Source organism: Coturnix japonica, chromosome 1 (genome assembly GCF_001577835.2).
Source record: "Coturnix japonica isolate 7356 chromosome 1, Coturnix japonica 2.1, whole genome shotgun sequence".
In the NCBI taxonomy this organism is placed as follows: Eukaryota; Metazoa; Chordata; class Aves; order Galliformes; family Phasianidae; genus Coturnix; species Coturnix japonica.
In genome coordinates, this window is record NC_029516.1 from 31,695,799 (window position 1) to 31,716,151 (window position 20,353).

The window sequence follows — 20,353 nt, forward strand, 5'->3', positions numbered from 1 at the left end:
AGGGCAGTTTTAAATTTTCATTATATTTCTCTCCTTTCAAATGGGTTTTTTCCATTCCAATCTGCATGTCCCACACTCCCCTCTCGCTGCTTGTCCCTCTTGCCAGCTCTGTTGTATCTATTTTTCCTTCTGAAGATGGAAAGGAATTACCTCATTTGCTTTCAGTTGTCTGGAAGTTGAGTGTGGGTTTTTAAGTCCTTTTTAGGTCTAAAGGGTCTTTTCTCTAGGATTTTATTTCAGAAGCATAATTTATAATGGGAATACACTGCAAGCATAGACTTATACTTTTTATCCTAAGGTTTTAGAAGGAAGAAGATTCCTTGTTTTTGTCCTGTGTAGACAGCTCTGAAAGTCTCCCAGCCCTGAAATATACTGTAGGAGAATAAAAGTGGCATTTATAGCATGAGTTTCTGCTCCATCACAGAAATCCTCTGTGACTCTTGGAACTGGGGTTTCTCTGTGTCATTTTCCCTATTTGGTTTTGTGTCTGTTTGTTTATGTGCTTGTTCATTTGTTTGTGTTTAAGAAGCACTTTCCAGTGCTCTGACTGTGGTGAGCCTTGGATTTCTGCCTGCTGTCAAGCACTTTGGAATCTATGATAGAGTACTGTAACTGTTAAAATAGTGTTTCTTCAGCTTTTCCCCAATGCGAAACAGAAAATCTAGGTTAGTACCAAACAGAAAAGACAAGAGATGCACATTCATCTCCAACTACTGGGCTCCAGTGTCCAAACCAGCCTCTAACCAGGTTCCTTAACCTTTGCACAAAGAACAAAAGAAATGCTAAGTTACTCAAAATTAAACAGCTTGTGTCCACCAATTGACACAGAGAAAAGAAAGTGACTTTTAAAGCAAGGTCATGACATCTTTGTGGAGGTTTGGGACATAGCTGGACTTAGGGAGAGATCTTGCTGGGAAGTTTTTGGACTGGCAGCTCCATACACTGCTGTAGGGGGTGGCAGACACAGCGTTCCTGCTAACAGGGCTAGAATCGTTTTTCCCTTTTTGCAGATGGTATTTTTATTGCTTTGCTTGCTTTGGTTATCTCCGTGTAGCACGTGACCATGTATAACTTAACATACTTAAAGATACAGTCTGGAGTAGCTGCAAATGTTGAAGTTTTACTTCTTAGCTGACATCAGCTCTGGGAAAACCAGAGGTTCTCATTCAGTGGCTGTCAAACCTGGTGTGTCCTGTGCACAGCACCCACAGAGTACATGTAGGTGTGCCTGCCTAACTGCAATGCACTGCAAGAGTGCAGTAAAGTATTAAACCTTGATTAAACATAACGTGGGAGAGAAGCACTTATCAGAAAATTAAAATAATTGACAATTGTATTCTTGAGTCCTTGGACCAAACTCAGCTTTCAAGTATAGCAGCGATGTGTTTTGTAAGAAGTAATAGTAAGATTTACTTCAATTTCAGTGTAGCAGCAGAGTTTGTAAAGCCCACACCAAAAATCAAAATGGATTTCTAAAGATCCCAGTACTCATCATGTCCAACTGTGGTAATTCCAAAGCAGAATAAAGATATGGAAGACCTTTTCAAAGGTCTTTGCAAACCAGCTTTGCCCAGGACAGCCTGGCTGTAGTGAGGCAGGAGGCAGCTGGTGGCTCTGCCTGCAGACTGCTTGCCAAAGGCAGTGAGTTCCTAGAAAAGGGCTTTGAAGATTGCAGTCATAAGGAGTAACAGCAAGACCTGCCAGCCTGCTGATGGGAGCTGTTATGAACTGTGCACTGCGATCAATGTGACAGTGGCCCTACTCCACTCAGGTGCTGTTGTCCCTGATGGTGGCATCAGGGGCAGGGATGCTTTGGTGAAGCTCAGGTGATGCTGTCACACAGGAGGAGGAAATGGTTCAAATGGGGTGGGGGGCTGGAAGCATCAAAACAGCTCAGAGCTTGTTGGGGGTGTGAGGAGGCTGTCACGTGCTGTGCTGCTGGAAAGAGGGTGATGTTTCCCCTCATGAGTGTTTGCAGATGGCTTGTCTTAATTAACTTTGACAAGTACCTAAGTTGCTCTAAGTTATGCCACAAATGGGATTCTGAAACTTCCATTTTTGTCACTTTTGACTAAAGCATTTTCCCTCCTCCCTGTAAAACATTTCCATTTTTCTTTCCATGTAAGGCTCTGGAGATGAAATGAGATCTTTGCATAGCTGAGGAGCTGTATTTTGATTGACTAAATGATTTATAATTAGGAGGTAACTCCTGCCAGTACTCCTCATATGCTGATTAACAATTGCCTGCAGCAAATCAATGCAGGCAGGACTGCCAGAAAGGCAATGCTGGTGTGTTTGCACAGCAGATAACTTTCAGCCCCAAATTTCCTTCTTCCTCTGCTACTGACTCAGACAAATTATGGCCAGCGGCTCTCTAGGTGTTACCAGGCTGCCCTCTGAGGGCCCATTCAGTGATTTATGACCCTCTGTGTGGAAGCGGAGATGCTGGCAGGCTTTTCAGAGCCTATGCACAGTGTGTGTGTGAAACCAAGGTGAGGGCACATGGGGTTTTTGGGGGGATGTGAAGCAGAAACCTTTCCCACATGACAGAGGCCACTCGGCCTGCTCCCAACCAGCAGCCTCTCAGATGGGTTCGCTTAGGCAAGGGTAGGAGAGAGCTGGGTGCTGCTGGGCTTCGAGGAGTTGCATGAGGATTCTAACCCCCTCTGCCAAAACCACAGCAAAACAGGCAGCTGGGGTGTCCTTTGAGCTGACTCCTTGGGAGAGGGCAGGTCAGGGAGCACAGCGGGCCCAGGGAGGTTCTGTCACTGATGTCAGCAACCTGTTGTTGCACTAGGCTTGGGTATCAGGGAGCTACCGCCTGCCTGAGCCATAAGCACCTTGAAAAAACAATTTAGATGACGTAAACCCCGGGGATTAAAAAAAATTACTATATCGCCTGAAGACATTTAAGCCTTCAGAGTTTATGTTTATCTATCTGTTGTTTTTCCTTCCTTCCAACTGTGACAGCCAGAACCTTTCCAGGATCATAAAGCCTACAGGACGCCCACTATTACTGCATGACTTAAATTCCCTTACATAAATTTACTACTTTTCTGCTATAAAAGTACTTAGCTTACTAGCTCCTACTGCTCCTGCTGGAAAGCTTTTACAAAACACCATTTCTCTGATGGTCAGAAATGTGCTTTTAGCTTAAAATAGTTGATGACTTTTTTTTTCACGTTATTTGTTCTTGTGCCAACATTGTCTTCTAGCTTCAATGATTCTTCAGCCCTGACGGTATTTGGGAACGTATTTATAAAGTGTAATTGTATCTCTCTCAGCCTGTATTTTGTTAGGCTAACCCCATTAAGCTATATTTGTCTCATCTATAAAACTGACTCTCCAGTCCCATCCTCCCTATCTCTGCACCTGTTCCACCTCGAGCTGTAGCCAGCCTTCATGTTGCACTCCCACTGGGGCTGAATGTAACACACAATGTGTGTCTCTCCCTGCTGCTGCTGCTGCAGTTCTTCCCCATGCACCCCAGGGATGTAGTTGTTTCTACCTGCCTGTGTCGTGTGTCCAGCCCTGTGAAGATTTTAGTTCCTTTTCAGGTTAATATACATAAGCATTTGTTGTTGCCAGGGTGGATTAGGAGTCATATTCGAAGTGCTTCTGTGAAGCTTTTAATTCTGAAAGAGGTAACGTTCAGGACCCTAAACACAGAAGAACTCTTTTACACAGCGAGGTCAGCAGCCTACAGAATGTCCTTGGAGGCCGCTGTGTGAGAATGAGGAAAGACACTGAGCTCCACAAGAGAACAATGAAGCTTAAACTGAGCAAATGTAAGGTTGGTGTTCCGAGACTCCTTGCAAAGATGCCACTTGGTGAAGCAATGATGAGCTCGCCCAACTCGAGATGACTATTTTTCCACATATTGGACTGTAATCCTGAAGATATTTGTGTTTGGGTTTTGTTCACCTTAGTCTGTGAACTCTGGCTATTCAAATAGCAATATTCTGCCTGGGAAGGGGTATTTTTGGCATATTTGAGAAGAAATTGGCTTAGGAGTAAGTTGTTATAAGCCCATGAAAATGGCACGTTGCTTATGCACTGCACAAAACTTTCCACCCAGGCTCTTATTTTCAAGAACTGCCTCTAATTTAGGAGATCCAAATTTAGACAGCCAGTGGCTGGCTGCCTTGTGGAGATACTGCTGCCCACGGGTTCGGGCATGCACACTTCCCAGCCCCCAGAATAGCTCCTTCATGCAGCACGGCCAGCTCTCCCAGCTAAAACCTTTGCCATGGCTGTGAGCTTTGTGCTCCCTAACTCTAGGAAGTTTTGTTATGTTTTGTTTTGCTTTTCCTCAGAGTCTTTGATATTGCCCTAAATGGAAAGTGTGCTTCCCACTCGAATGGCACACACCCATGTAACCAGTTACAGGTAACAGCTGTGAGGCCAAAAAGAGACACTGAAAGCACATCGAGTGTTTTAAAGCAGAAAGGGCGATCCCTTGTCACAGGAACACATGTATGTTTGTTGTGCTGTGACAGGAGCTGGCTGGTACCTCACCGTACACCGTCTGTTCACTGTTTGGTGAATGTTTGGTGAATGTTTGGTGGCCCTGCTGGGCAGCGGGGTTGGAGCTACATGATCCTTGAGGTCCCTTCCAACCCGGGTAATTCTGTGATTCTGTGATTCTGTGATTCACTTTTGTGCTTCTTCATTGTATGTAGAAGAGATATCCAGAGGAATTCTCCTTTGAACATAATAGGGTGATAGGAACAGGGTGAAAAATACCATATTTAAATTGTTTCATGGTTTTCTTTTTGTTTGCTTGTTTTTCTGTGTGTGTTAACCTTGCAAAAGGCAGGGAGCTTACTTCTTTCTTACTGCATTTTCCCCTTGCCTGCTTGCACTTCTTCACAAGGAAGCTTTTCTCATCTTCTGATCTAATAACAAGTTAAAATGCAATATTTGCTCTTAAGTGCAGAGGTTTTACTGTGATTTAAGAAAAAAAGAAAGAGAAAAAAAAAAAAAGAAGTTGTGTATGTGGTAATGCACCAGTTTCCAAAAATAAATGGAAGAATACCCTGGTGAGTTGTGGTGATCGCAGGATTAATGTTGTCTCATTACTGAATCCAGGCAGGTAGCATTAAAGGGGGCTGAAAAACCACAGGGGACTCTGTAGGGTGTTTTTATGTTCTCAAGACTAAAAAAGAAAGCCTCCTTTCAGTAACACTGCAATTTCCAGAGCCAGATGAGAAGCATTGGTATCATAAGTGCCCTGTGACACAGGATAGGGCTGGCAGTGTCTGGATGCTGGTGCTTCTCCCAGCTGCTCCTACAGGTCAGAGAAACCAACCAGCCCCTTTTCCCCTGGGTGCTTCAAAATGCTCATAGAATATGAGGTTAAATGCATATAATAATTGGTGTTACATTCGTGGTGGTGTATGCCGGGGACACAGCAGTGAGCTCCTCTCACATCCTCTTGTGCAACAAACCCTGCATTGACTGACAATTTTGCAGATGTGCACAAGGAAAAAGAATGGAAACTTTCAGCTCTTGTGCCACAAGACACTGCAGCACCAGCTTTTGCCCATCTCCTGTGATATTGCTGTCTACTGCTGTCTGCCTTGCTCTCCCTTCAGAGAACAAGTGATGAGGTTGGAAAGGACTACAGAGTCCTGCTGGGGTACAGGTACAAATGGTTCAGTATTGCAGTAATTTTTATGAATGTTGCTCATGTGTGTGTATTTGTCAAGTTAGGTTACTGTTCCCATGACTTTCTCTGAAACTGAGGATTAACCTGTAGCACAGACTTCATTCCAAGACAGGGATATCTGCTGGGTTGAGCAAGAATGTGTTATCGATACAACACATTATTGATCCTGGGAGTGACAAGTTCCATCTGAGGAAGGCAGAGCTTTGAGATATTAAAGAGTAATTATGGATCCCTTTACTGGGATTCCAGAATTGATTTCTTTAAATGTTACATAGCATATCTGATGCAGATCCCCTGAGATTTGGAACAATAGTGTAAAATACCATCAATTTCTAGTTCCTTTCGTAATCATTTAATGAAGCCAGAGTGTCCTTTGTTCAAATGGGCCCTTTCATCCTCTGGGTGAATTAAGTGCAAATATAATTAAAGTTTAGTTTAGAATTTGAACTAAATTAAAATCACATAAATAACTGAATCTTTAGGATTGCCTTTCCTAATTAATTTCCTCTTGCAGGAATAGTCTTTTTATGCTGCGTTAATAACTCCCAATTCCTATTGCGTATTTATCTAAGGCAATAGATTATATTTCCAATGTTTAACAGAAGATTCCCACAAGAAAAGATCTAATAAAGTGCTCTATTAGATATTGAGTGGTTCTAACTGTACTGCAGATTCTCTCGGTGACTCCAGCTGCTTCTGAAAGAGGAGACAGTAAATCCATACTGCAGCTTGGTGCCACATTTTATCTGAACCTCAGTGAGATTCTTGGTGTGACACACAGAATTGTAGCACTCTGGCTTGGGTAACCTGAGTGCTCACCAACACCAAGTAGCATCACTTTGTTACAGCTTTACCCCAGGACTAGTTTGATATGTATTTTGAAAGCTTTGTAAATAATTCTGCAAAGCGGTGGAAGTCTAGCGTTGAGGATTTGAATTGCATTTAGAGTAGTGTAAGCATTACCCTACTATGTGGGCTCTTGCCAGCTACAAACCCCAGGCCTCTGGTCCTATGCATTGGGTTATCTTATTTTCAGAAGTTGCTAAGTGAAGGTAAGCTATTAGGAATGATACAAAATTATGAAGTTCATTGTGTTAAATGTTTTCACTTATCAAACCAATTTTAAATGGGTGAACTTCGAATCTGCTTAATGGATTGGGATAATTTAAGGTGATGCAGTTCAAAGATGTTAGTGGTGGATAATGGGTGGAACTGGAACAATGTATGACACAGTGGCACAGAGCAACTTTTGTTTCTAAGAGTCTTTAATTGCAGAGGAAAAAAAGACGTTCTCGTCCATTAAGTACTGCAATGATTTTGGCAGCTGAATTTAATCATTTGAGGGTGGCAAATGCAATAAAACTATTCTGTGGTTTGCTTTAACTGCTTAGATTAAGATCCTGGTTAGCTTTGTGGCACAGCCCTGCTACACTGGATTTCATCATCAAGGAACAATTCACGCTGTATTTTGTAATCAAGGCATTTAGTAACCATAACTCTGTGAGTCCTATATATAATTTCATGTATGTTATTGTAATGTTTGCTTTGCTGATCCTTAACTTTGGTTGTGATAGGCACTGACTGTGAAGAATAGAGAGCAATGGACAGTAGGGATAAAAAATCACTTAGTCAAATCTGCATGTAAGTGTCTATAAATTGTCATATTTGCACACAGAGGCTTGAATCGATCGCACCATTTGTTTTGATTGAAAGGGCACCTTCAAAAATAAATTCTAGTCTCTAATCACTAACTGTATGCAACAGACAGTCAGTAGATTAGTCACTTCATGTCAGGATGTACACAGACGTAACAAACTGTATTGTTTCCCTCTCATTTTGAGTAATTCCTTCACTCCTCCCACCTTTATTGTGGAAAATGGCAAATATCAGAGCCTGTTTCATATTCCCTAAGTCCTTCTCCAAACTAAATACTTCAAGATGTTGATTCTCCAGAGGTGTCGAATAACCACATTTTGGCAGAATTTGTGCTTGGTCAAATTTCTTGACAATCACTTTGGAGTGGGAGTAAGAGGTGCACACCTTGTATTGGTGGGTGGGCTGTTAAACATCGTGTAGAATCCCCTCTCAGCATTCCAAATACAACATCTGAAGTAACTCCCTCCTTTTATGAACCAATCCTTTCTACCCTCTTTTGTAATGTGAGGCATTTCACACAGCAAATACAGCACTGAAGATAGCATCCCATCAGTGTTCAAACTCTATAACAGCATATTTTAACAAAATACTTGATTCTCTCAAGTGGCATCATTTTTATTTGTTTTATTACGATTGTTTTACCACAGACTTTCTCACTGCATAACTGCTTTTGGGATGGATAAGTGTTTGCTAAGGCTGAACGTATTAAAAGGAGTCAAGGGATGCCCCGCTATCCCCAAGCAGTCAACTTCAAGCACAGGCAATTTTATCATGATACTTTAAGAAATCCTAGAAGAATTACACAATAACAGAATCCTTTAGGTTGGATGGGATCTCTGGAGATCACCTGATCCAATCCTTGCCTGGAGCTGGGAAAACTTCCATCACATTGCTTAGGGCTGTGTTTAGTTGCACTCTCAATACCTCCAAGGGAGGAGACTCACCAGCCTCTCTGGTCACTTGCTCCACTGTTTCTTCATGATGGCTGTTCACTGTCCTTTTTTTCCCCCCTAATTGGAATTTCTTTTGTGGCAGCTCATGAGCACTGCCTGGATAAATTTGCTGGATGAAAGATCTTCATGCAATGTCATATCAGGCTCCATTTGCTGTGTCTGTACCAGTGAAATTAGAGGTTTTATAACTATAAAGGCTTCTTGGACTGTTTGAAGTTAATGGTTGGTCTCAGTCCAGTGATGGCACCTGTACCCCAGAGCTGCCAAGGTCATTTGAATAGCTTGTCCAACTTTCTAGCAGGCTGAACAAAGATGATAAGAGCTGCAAGGACCAGACAAACCATCCCCTTCTGGATCAGTAGTGCTCTTTCCAGACAGGTTCAAAGGATGCTGGCCAGTAGCCACCAGTGCTTTGCTGTGCCTGTCCTGAGTTTCACTTTTCGCTAAGGAGAGAGGAGGCCTTTGCCAGCACAGTCATCTCAGCACCTTCTGTGAGCACCAGAGACTGGTTCTTTGCATTACCAAGCTCCAGAAACTGCTGCCAAACCGGTGTTCCATGACACAGACCCTTCTCCCAGCCCATCTGTCTCATCCATCAGGCTCAACACGAGCCCTAAGTCAGCATGGCACAGGCAATACGTTCCCTACCCCATCACACACACCTCTGTGCAGTCGAAGGAACAGAACAGTTGCAGACCTGGTGTGAAACCCAACTACCCACTAGTCCACCTTCTGCAGAGCACAAGTATTCTCATTTCCTCTTTGGAGGAGTGCCAGCAATAACACACCACCAAATTCTGGCCTGTTTTAACCACAGCACGCACTTCATCTTGCAGGTTATTGGACCTGCCTTCTTGGACCAAACTTCACCACAACAGTTTTACCTTAATTATGTGAACATGAGGGATCTTTATAGACTCCCCCATATGCCAGCACAGATTCTGCAGTCCAACTGTTTTTTCCCTTCATTTGGGAGCACTCCTCTTGCCATAGACCTGTCTTTAAAGACTGGAGGGAGACTCAGCTGCTGGCTTGTCAACCTCCAGTATAAAAAATAAGCAACCATTTTCAATCCAAAGAAAAGTGTTTATTGTCTCCATAAGAAATACATTCCTCAAGTGGGGAGGGGAGAATTTTTCCCCTTACTGAGTGTAAATTTTTCTGACAGCAGGGAGGGCATATAATTGGAGGTGGATCTTCTCAAGATTGTTTTTTGGGGGTGAAAAATCTGCTTTCTGTGACATAAATATATGGCTAATCTTGCTTGATAGATGCCTGATTTCTCTTTATCTGTACTTCAACTGATGCATTTCCAGCTTCTCCCTTTCCCATTACACCCTCTGTTTCTGGAGTCCCAGGGTCAAGTCCATGTATTCATCTGAAATATTAGTGGAGAATGAACCCTACGGGCTGATCAGCAGTGTAGATGGATGTCCTCAGGAAAGCAAGGACTGGGGAAAGACACAGCACTCTTTTCACTGAAACGCTTCTTGTACAAGGGAGGGAATGAAAACATGGTGGTTGCCCAAGGCTTGGCTAAGATTTTCAGCTAAGGCCTCCTGCATGCTTCTGAAACACTGACGAGCATTCTGGACAGCTTGGCCATGCTGCCAGTCCTTGGCTCCTGCATAACTGCTCTGACTTCCAGCACACTTGGAATGTGCACTGACTTCAAGGCTGTTGGTAGGCTGACAATCCAGCTGCACTTCTGAAGCTTAACCACAGACTCAGGAATCCAACTCGAGCATTGATTTTTTTTATTTTTTTATTTTTTGGAAAAGTATGCCTTCAGTCAACAAAGCAGTACAGGACTCAGCCTGGCTTTCCTTAAAAGCTAGCAGCATTTTGCACTGCCCGAGCTCTGCCTTCAGAAGGCTGTGGCTTTTTCAGATAAACAGAGCCTTATCTAATTAGTTATTTATATATCAGCAGTCACCACAGAGTGCTGAATGCTGCAAAATTATATCAGAGGTGCGAGAAGGAAATTGAACTTCATGCTTCAAAATGGAAACAAGCATTAACAATTTTGATGATAACTTGCTTCCTGTAACGTCCCTTCACAAGGCTCTTTCTGTGCTGTTTGACCCCAAGGCTGAGCTCAGGGAAATAAATGCCAAAGCTCCAGCCCTGCATTTCTGAGTGGTGCCTTCCACTTTCTAGCTCAGCCCTCCAGCACCCTGTAGTAGAGCTAGCCATGCAGCTTCAGTGATGCTCAGAGACGTCCCTCCCTAAGAATGAACTAGCAAGAGGACAACTGCAGCCCTTCACAGTTCCTGCAAGGTGCCTGCTGCAATGCAGGCAGCTGCCTGCCACAGATCTGGTTGTTTTCACCAAGCCCTCTGCAAGCCGCTCATTTTAGATGGCAGTCCAAAAAGTAAAGGCCTCTGTCCTGTTTACAATCCAGCCTGCCATTTAAGCTTTTCTCCTTTTCTTTAAAGATCAGAATTAAATTCCCACTTTACAGGCAAATGCTTTGATAAGTGAGTGCTCAAAAGCCCTGGGGATGAATACAGAGCTTCGTAAATACTCTGATCGACAGATGAGATTTTTAAAATATAGGACTGTACTCGTTGTATGGAAGGGGAGGTGGAACTTTGCTGGATTTGGCAGGAGTGGCTGTCTTCTCTGCAAGTTATTATCCTCTGCACTGAATGAGTGTTGACATTAGAGAGTCAAGCTGCTCAGCGTATGAAGCATTCATTAAACAGACATGCTTGCAGCTCCTGAGCCCTGGCATTCTGCAGTGAAAGCCTTCCCTTTGCCCCAAGCAGGTTGCAGCCGCAGTGCTGACATACAGAGCCAGAGGTGAGGTCAAGGCACAGCCTGAGGCTGGCCTTCTCCTAGGTGATGGAGGCTTCCCAGGGTATATGAGTGTCTTTTCCCCGTGTCCACTGGCAGCCTCGATGGAATAAGTAAGCTGGTCACCCAGAGCCACTCAGCAATATCACAGGACAACTGAAATGTTGTGAAGAGATGCAGGCCTTGTTGGCTTCCTGCCGGACTGCTCCAGCCCCCCTCGGAGTCCTGGATTTTTAAAGAAAGAGGAAAGAAAATTGAATGTAGAAAAATAACTGACAAACCATTTTTGTAAATCTAATGAGCCACTTTGGTGCATATGTTAATTGAGTAATGCAGCCGCAAGCACACCTGGGGCAGGCTGATAGCAGAATGTATGTGGAGCTTGCTGGAACCATGTATGGCTTCTGGGGCCCTGCTCGCACAGAATAGCTCAATGTCAAAGCTTTTGTTCTTCCTTTCCCTTGCAGCTTTTTTGGAGACTGGGAAAATTCTGCAAGTTGATTTTCTTTCATTCTGGAAAAGCCTCTTTTCATTCTTCAAAGTCTGTAGGTCGGTCACCTTACTCAGTTTCTGCACTAAACTATATTTATTGCATTCTGCTGTACTGCAATTGACTGTACCCTCCCATTCCTCATCTTTATAACAACAATAAACCCTTAAAATTAAAGCAATTTCATTTTAGATAGAAAAAATGCAATAAGCCCTTGAGTGAACCTCTGAAAGGTCACAGTTCTTTTAAATTAGTATTAAAATTGATGCGTAATCTTGGAGAATTCTCCTGAGAGATCTTTATTAAAGCCATGTCTTACTTTTTAGTAAGAGAATCTGTGAGATTAAACATTGAGAGTCTAAATATGTGCATACAGGTGAACATACACACATGTGCCAGTGATGTGTCATGGCATTGGTTGTGACTCCAAGTTCTGAAGTCTTTCACAGGCACTAGTTAAAGGAAACAGAAATTCTTAACAGGAATTATATCAAGGTAGGAAGATAATGTCAAAGGCGAGGGGTATTTTTTCTTAGCCTAAGCCTCTTTACTAGAAAGATTCTACCAGGAACAGTTTCACTCAGCAGAGTGGTCATGGTAGAGGTCTCATTGTGCGATGTGTAGGAAACCACTTCAGTTTTGAAGTATGTGCAATGTGTGGAACAGGAGGAAGCAGGAAGAGGGGCAGCACGAACACCTTCTTCCTCTCTTGGGAGTGGAAGAGCCTGCTCGCTGCATGACCATCCTTCCTCAGATTGTTTCTTCTGGACAGTTTGTGGTGACAGCACGTTCTGAGGCGGGTGGGGTAAAGCTGCCTCAGTGAGCACTGGATGCAGTTTCATCCAGTGAGAGGGGATAAGGAGAAAAAAAGCAAATGAGAGCTTGGGGGAGGTATGGAGGCTTGGGTGACTGGGATGCTCCTGGTTATGGTGTGGCCATAACAATCCTATACATGAGATAATGTGACAGGGAGTTAGGGAGAGAGGACAGAAAGCTGTGTCGGATGTGATGGAAGGTGAAACCAGTGAGGTCATTGGCAGGAGTTAGGAAGGAAGTATGGAAAAAATGGTCCTAGCAATGATATTTCTTATATATATATTATTGATTTTATGCTTATGGTGGTCATGATGTTGAAGGAAGGGAGTACAGTGTGCCAGGCCGGGGTTGTGCTGAGGTCATATTATTTCACTGTGCATTTCTAATCAGCAACCTCAAATATTTCCCATTAATATAGCTCCTTGCATTCTTTTCTTTGCTCAGAATGTTGCTCAAATAAAATACAGCTTTGGTTATCTTCCCTTTCTGATAGCCTTCCTGCTCCTGCAATAGTGTAAGCTGTGCCACAGTTTACACGATATAATGAGGGTTATCACTTGGATGATTAAATCATTGTGTTCAACCACCCATTGGATGCCATTGGAACAAACTGTTCCTGCTGACATTTTCACAGTCAGTAATGTGAAATTGCCTGGTCCTCCCAGGTTTCTGGTCTTCCAGACCTGTGAATTGTAGATTATATGCTCAGAACATGCATTTTGTTGCAGGTAGAATAAGGACATTGTTCCATCTCCCGTAGGCTGAAGAGAACTTGCCCAGCAATGAGAAACGCAGTGCTGAGACTGGGACATGTAACAATCAGCTTGTATGCAACAGCACATGGTGTGCAGCACGCCCCATTACCTGCTCTATATATTAAATTACAGAGCGGAAATTGATCTCATAATCAGTCTCTGATTAGGCTACTTACTTTAGTTATGCACAGAAGAAGGAGAGAATCTGCTGCTTCTTTTTTAAGCACTCATTTATGGAGCAACTCTTCTTGCCAGGAACATGGGCAAAGGACTGGTTGTGTCTGTGCTGTATGAGACAACTGACCTAAGGGATGTATCTGAAGTTCGTGTGAGATGTGCATTTATCCTAGAGATGGGGTGGGGAATATGGCTCCATGACCAGACTGTTTTGGGAAGGGGTCCTACAAGATCAGGGGTCCTACAGATGGAAGAGGCCTCCATCTGCTTCTCAGCCCTTCTGCAGGAGCTTGCTGTTATGGGGCAGCAAACGCTGGCCCCATCAACATTCCTCTTCCACAGCTCTTGGTTCCCTTAGTTTTTCCTTACTAAGAAGCCTCTTCAGAACTGTTTTCTTGCTCTGCTTCTGCCCCCTGGGACAGCCCTCTGACTTGTAGGACTAATTTGCTGAGTCTCTAGGGCCTTGAAGTTGAAGGAGCAGAGCTGATGTTTCCTTCCTTGTACTTTCCACCTCCACCCTCCCAGCAGGGAGCCCAGGAACCTGTCAATAAGGAATGAACCATCTGCTTCAATGTTTATTTTTTTACATACAAAATTTTTGTATGCATACAAAGCAAACTGCAAACTCTTTATTTCTCAATAAGTGGTACAAAATACAGTATAAAAACATAGCCTCTGGTAGGAGACTCAGAGTTGCTGCTGCAGCAGCTTTTAGAACACAGCATGCAAGGCAAGCTGCTGCATGAAGCAGTAAGAAAGTGAGCAGCAGTCCAGCCAAGCTAAGGGGTCGTGAGGAAACAAGCCTGGGCAAGGCCATTGCAAGCTCTTCTCTGCAATGTAACAGTCTCATTGTTTTTGTGTTCTTTGGGGAGATTTTTAAAGCAGTTCAGCCTCTCCTTGGAGCATTAATAATTGTTTGGGACATCACTTTAAAAAATAAATAAATAATGGAAAAATGGCTAGTTTGAACATCCAAATAACTTCTAAATTTGTGCCAAGCACATCAGTATTAAGCCAGAAATCCAAGCCTTGAAAAACAGATCGCTCAGCTAGTTGATGTATATTCATTAATTTTTATGGGAGTAGGGAGACAACAGTGCTCAAATGGAAGTGCATTTTTGTTTCTGGTTTATGAATACAAATATTGAAATGGGGCCGGTTTTGTTTCATTGTTAAATTCCAGACTTTTATTTTTCAAAAACACACTCTTAGTCCCAGCAAAGATTTGGAGAAACAATAGCTAGCTTGATTTATCATCTTTCGCGTGCACAGCTGTGGATGGGAAGCTCTGTTTTGGCACCGAAGACCTTGAGCTCTGCTAACTTTAAGCCATTTTAAGAATAACTCCTGGTTACTAATCTGTGTGTGAGTAAATTCAGAGCTCCTCGAAAGTTGGAAAGGCTGAGTTCAGCCTGGAAGTTGGTTCCAACCTTGGGGCTGCTTCACTGTGTGTTGTCTTCCCGTTGCTTAGCGCTGCCTCTTTCACAGCGCTTCATGGCAGGATTGCAGGACCACATGTAGAGCGGGCTGCAAATAGCAATTTGCAGAGAATAAGTCAGCCTCAGAAGGGTTTTCCCTGTTTTCTGAAAGCCTTCACTGCGTAGTGACACACATGTTTTGTGTAGTGGCTGTACTTTCATCTCCTGTGAAGTGACTGTGGGAGCAGGAGGGAGGTTCCTAATCCACCTTGTGTGCAGGGAAGTGTGAAGAGGTGTGACCCAGCTCTCACAGGCCTAGAGAAGTGGGGATGCTGCCTTCAGCACCCAGCACAGACTGTCTCCAGAGCATCTTCCCCAGCAGCAGCTGCAGGGACAGATAGACAGCAAGGACATATGCAGTAAGTGAAGAGTGCTGCTCAGCTCTGCTAGCCCGCAACCGATCAGAAATAGCAGTGCAAAAAAGAAAGAGCAGGGATGATTTTGGATGCTGAGGGTCAGTGGTAAGGGAAGCATAACCAAAAATTTCCTGCTGCTTTTTTGCTGCTTTGAATGTAATGTTCTGCAAGCCTGGTTGGCTTGGGGCTGCCACAGAAGGAGAGATTTGGTTTACTAGAGAGTGCAAGCCATCAGCCCAGCTGTGCTCAGCCTTTTACAGCTGTGTGCATTGGAAAGCAAACAGTGCATCCAGCTAGAAACTGCAGCTGGCGAAAGGCTGAATGAAAGAAACACTACAGTGAGTATATAAGCCTAGAAATCCACGTGGAGATCACTGCAGATATGATTTTGCTTTCTGGAGGTGGCTCCTTTATAGCCTGTGTCCATTAGCCAAAATTACCAGGATATGAGCAGCAAGAAGTAGTTGTGTTGTTTGGGACAAAGCTGACTAGAAAAGAAGAGTGGGAGAACTGCAGATCTTATTTCCAAGTGTTTTCATCATAAGTAGAGACAACTGGATAAAAAAAAACAAAACACAAACACTTGACATTTGGGGCTATTCTTTTTCCATAGCCTTCAAAAGATTTCTGCTAAACAGATTCCCAGAGCTGCGTTCAGATCTCCTTTGGTTGTATTAGCAAAGGCTTTAAAGAAGAACAGAGCAGTTATCACTTAATAGTGTTTAAATTGTGATCTCTTTTTAAAGCTGCTTTAAAAGCTGATTTGTTTGTGGTACAGAGAGCCCCTTACTCTGTTTCCACCCAGTGAACAGCAGCACAATGTGAGACAGCACAAAAAGAGAATATTGTATTCCAATACAAAGTATTCATTAGCAAGGCATGGGAGTTACTGGTTTTTCCTTCAGAAGCAGAAACAAATAAATCAATAGAACAGGGGAGTGAAACCAATCTCAGTGCACTGCAGGTGCCCCAGTATATGCTGTCCAGGCTCTGCGATGCTGCCCTGTGGCTCTTTGCTGTCTGAGTCCATCTACCCTTCTGTAGCTGGAGGCTGCTGGAAGGCCCTGGTAAATGATAGCTGTGAACACAGCAAGCAGGTTTCCAGCCCACGTGAGAGAAGGGCTCCATTTCAGTTGTCTTATCCAATGGTGCAGGTAAAAAGTTTAGCTTTGCTGGCAGTTTAGCTTTGTGTATGGAGAAAGCCAGGTGGGAGGAACACAGTCTCCAAGTGACTATATGACCTTAAGCTTCCTGCAGGTGTTCAGAATATTTTCCTCAAGGTTTTCCCTTTACGCCAATGCAAAAGTATCCAAATAATTTCAAGGACTCTTCGCACGAGACTCTACATGTTAGTGCTCATTCTCGCAGAGAGGAAAATCACACTTGAAAATTCCTGGGGTTCAAATTGTCCTGTAAAGATATTCAGCTTCTTCCCCTTAGACCTTCCTACCCTTGTTCTGCTTTTCACTACTTACCAAACAGACTTTCTGCTTCCTGTTGCTTTCAGAAGGGAACCTTCAACCTGTGATTAAATGGGTGGCTTGGGATGGGTTATGTCTTTATTGCAAGCTGCTGTACCTGAGATTTTGTGCCCCCCAAATCCTTCAATGAAATGACAACTCTGCAGTAGGGTAAGGAAAAAGGAAACGATGTTATTCCAGGGAAATCAAGAACACAAGATCTTAAGGACTGGTCTGACACCACACTCAGTTATTTATGTAATGCAAACAATGAGGTTGTGACTTCATAGCAGGGCATTTCTGTGCTTGCTAATCTCGGGAATGTTTACCAGCAGCTGGAATGCTATCCAACAAATATGCACGAGTATTTTGTCCATGGATGAACCAGACTGTACCTTCCTTGCACAGGGATCTGTGTGTTGCTGTTCTCAAAGGGCCTCGGAGAGGTGTGAGATCTGTGGGTGACAGTTGGTGGGGACCCTATGCACTGTTACTCTCCACTGTCTGTATCTGTTTCAGCAATGAGCTCATACTTAACCTCCTCCTCAATCAGTTGCTGCACTTTTGCCTTCAGATCCTCTTGGCCTGACTAAAATAATATGAACGTGCTACACCAGTAGTCTCCTTTTTCTGTTCCCTTTTGATCCCAGACTCAGATTCACACTTAGCTAGTTCCTAATTTACGGTTTATTCAACTTCCATCTAGAAATTGCCTCCTGCCTGCAATACAGTTTTTCTAATCTGCCTGTCACTTCCTGAGCCAATCTTCAACAAATTACTCAATTTTTATTCTTGTAGCTAGTGGATATAGTGCCAATTTAAGTTGCTTTTACCCATTGTGTGTGTGTGTGTGTGTGTGTGTGAAATGGACAGCTTGTGTAGTCTGTGGAAAAACAAAATTAGTAGGCTTGTGCTAGACTTTCAAAAGCATATAAAAATGTACTTTTAATACTGAACCAAACAAAGATTAACCTTCTGCATAAAGTAATAACTTACCTTTGCTGCAGTGTAGTTACACTGAACTGTCTCTCGAAACAGAGTAAGAAGTGTAGTCTGGTCCTTAAGCCTCACTTTTGTTGAGATCTTTGCACATGTTAAGAAGAAGCAGTTATTACATCTAATAAACGTAATGTCGGTGGCTTGGTACAAAAGAGCACTATATTTACAGAACTTCCCTAGAGAGCAGAATAAAATAGGCCAAAATCTCGCATTGCTTTCTTTTTCATTCAGTTACATCATTGGTATTTATACAAATGCCTAAAGCTTAGCTCAAATTCTCTTTTATTAAAGACACTTTCAAGCTCACCCTAATAAATGTTTGTTTGCTCTTCTTTGGAAGCAAAAGTTATCTGTGATGAAGAAAAAGGTTAGCTGGAAAGATGCATTACTTGTAAGTATGTAAGCACAAGGAAAAGGTAGGCTGCTCTTCTATCAACAGCCATGCACAGGCTTCTGAATGGGGCTTAAAAATGTTTGCAATGAGTACAAAACAAACACTTGCCCTTGCAAGATTTTCTGTTGAGACAATCCTTTCAGCCAGCCGTGGAACAATGATGTTGCCACTGCCAAACAGCAATACTCTGCAGATTGCAGGAGGTTTTCTCAAGGCCGGTGTTGTTCCCTGGAATCAGCCTACAGGGTCACATTTCCAGGTTCTTCCCAGCACTCCTGATGGCAGGAGGGTTTCCCTGCTTTTCTAACAGTTCCAACAGGAGCCACGTATCTTGCTTCTCAGGGCGTTAGTGGGTGCCAAACAGGGAGTGCCGCCCTGTTTTAGTGTCCTGAGCAGATGCCAAGCCTGTCCTCACTTTCTCTTAGACCTTATTCATGTAGTATCCACCTTAGAGAACCATTTACATAAGGCTTTGCATGGCTATGAGCAGAAGCACTCAGTTTTCCAGTGGAAACAGGAGGGCCACTTGCATCACTCTTGTGCCTTGGCTGACACCAGCCCCACTGCCCTGGTGCCTTGACTGCACCTCGCCTTAAGCTCTGCCTTCATATTTGGCTCTAAAGAGCAGCACATTAAAGCTTCCAAGAGGATGGCATTGTTTGCTCAAGGGTCTGAGGTAACATGCAAAGTAGCAAGGTGACTGGCTCTGTCACCACCATGCGCTGAACTGATGGTGCCGGTGAGTATGGGGAAATCAAGACCTGTCATGCCTGAATAATGCATATCGTAGGTTACAGACTAGAGCACAGAGGGTGAAAGCCCAAGTAAGTCAGGTTGGTGAGTTCCTGGTCACTGTGGGTGGTTTTTCCACAACAAAAATGAATCACATTTGCACACACGGAAGGCAAATGTGCACTGCTTAATGCCATGCTTCACTTCCCTGTAACAAGAACTTGTTTACTGCACTAAAATGAGCAAAAACAGAAAAAAACACAACAGCCTGATGAGTTTTACCAGTGGTAGCATCTGAGGGAGAGAACTGCTTCATCTTGTAACTATTCTTTGAGATGGGAAAAGAACAAAGAGAGACCAAACTAATCTCTTTAGGCTCCTTTTTCTGTTGGGCTAATTGGAAATTGGCAGACTGACTTCCGCAAGGTTGTTAAACAGTTGTAACAGAACAGTGATATAGCACCAAACTCATGCTCACATGCTCAGGTCTGTTTTTCTTACCATATACTTTAAGACTCCTTGATTTATGCTGTTCATGACCCTAAAGACTGAAATGAGAGTGATCAGCTATAAGGTTAAGTGTCTGCCAGTCCCCTGTCTCCCAGCTTAGCCTCATCAGCAAATACACTGGATTTCTATTCATTTATGAATCCCAGAAGTGAGACTGCCCGTTGCAGGCTGTGAGTATATGAAACAACTTATCCCTAAGATGGTAACAAGACAAACTGGCACCTTTTTTTTCTAGGATTATCTACCTTCATCAGTCATATATCTTACTTGCAAAATAAATTAAGAGTTTTCCATGTCAGCTGACTTCTTGTTGCCCAAGTTCAGCTGTGATCGCAGAGTAACAATGGAAATATTTGCACGCATAAACACAAGGCACCTAGGCAACAAAATAGAGGAACCTGACCTACTTGTGCAGAATGTAAAACCAGCTATTGCAGGGAAGACAGAAAACACAATGGAGCAGCTGAAGTCACTAGAAGACAAATGTTAGAGAGTAGGATTTGCTGAAAATTGGTGGTATAAATACGAGGTAGAAGTATTAACTAACAGCAAGTTGATTTGCTCCAGATCTTTCAGGGAAAGGAAGTAAAACCTCTGTTAAGGTCGTGTAGAGAACTTGCTAAAGCACTTCTCCTCTCACAACCATCAGCCATCAAAACCTGAAGGCTATGCCATAATAGAACAGTAGAAATTTAGGAGAAATTATTGTTTAAAATATATACATAGAACAAATCTGAGAAGGAAAAAAATGGGGCTAACAGTATGAATGGTGTTCACTGACCATGAACACACTGTGGCTTGAAATTAGAAAGTCACAGCTCATCTGAATGGGGTAGAAGGAATAGTTGGTGATTATATCTATGTAATATCTAATTAGGAATATCTTAGTATAGATTTAATTGAGATGAATCGCCTTAATTTTGAAGGACAGCCTGTCTCTGGCATGGAAAAAGCCAGACTGTACATCCATCCAAATGCAAGAATGTGGGAGTCTGTGTATTCAAGCCTTTGCCAAGGGCTCCTTCACACAGGGTGTCTTTTATGCTTCAGAGGTAAGGGTGGAATAGAATCAAGGTCAAAATGCTCAGCTGCTTCATGAATGAGCAT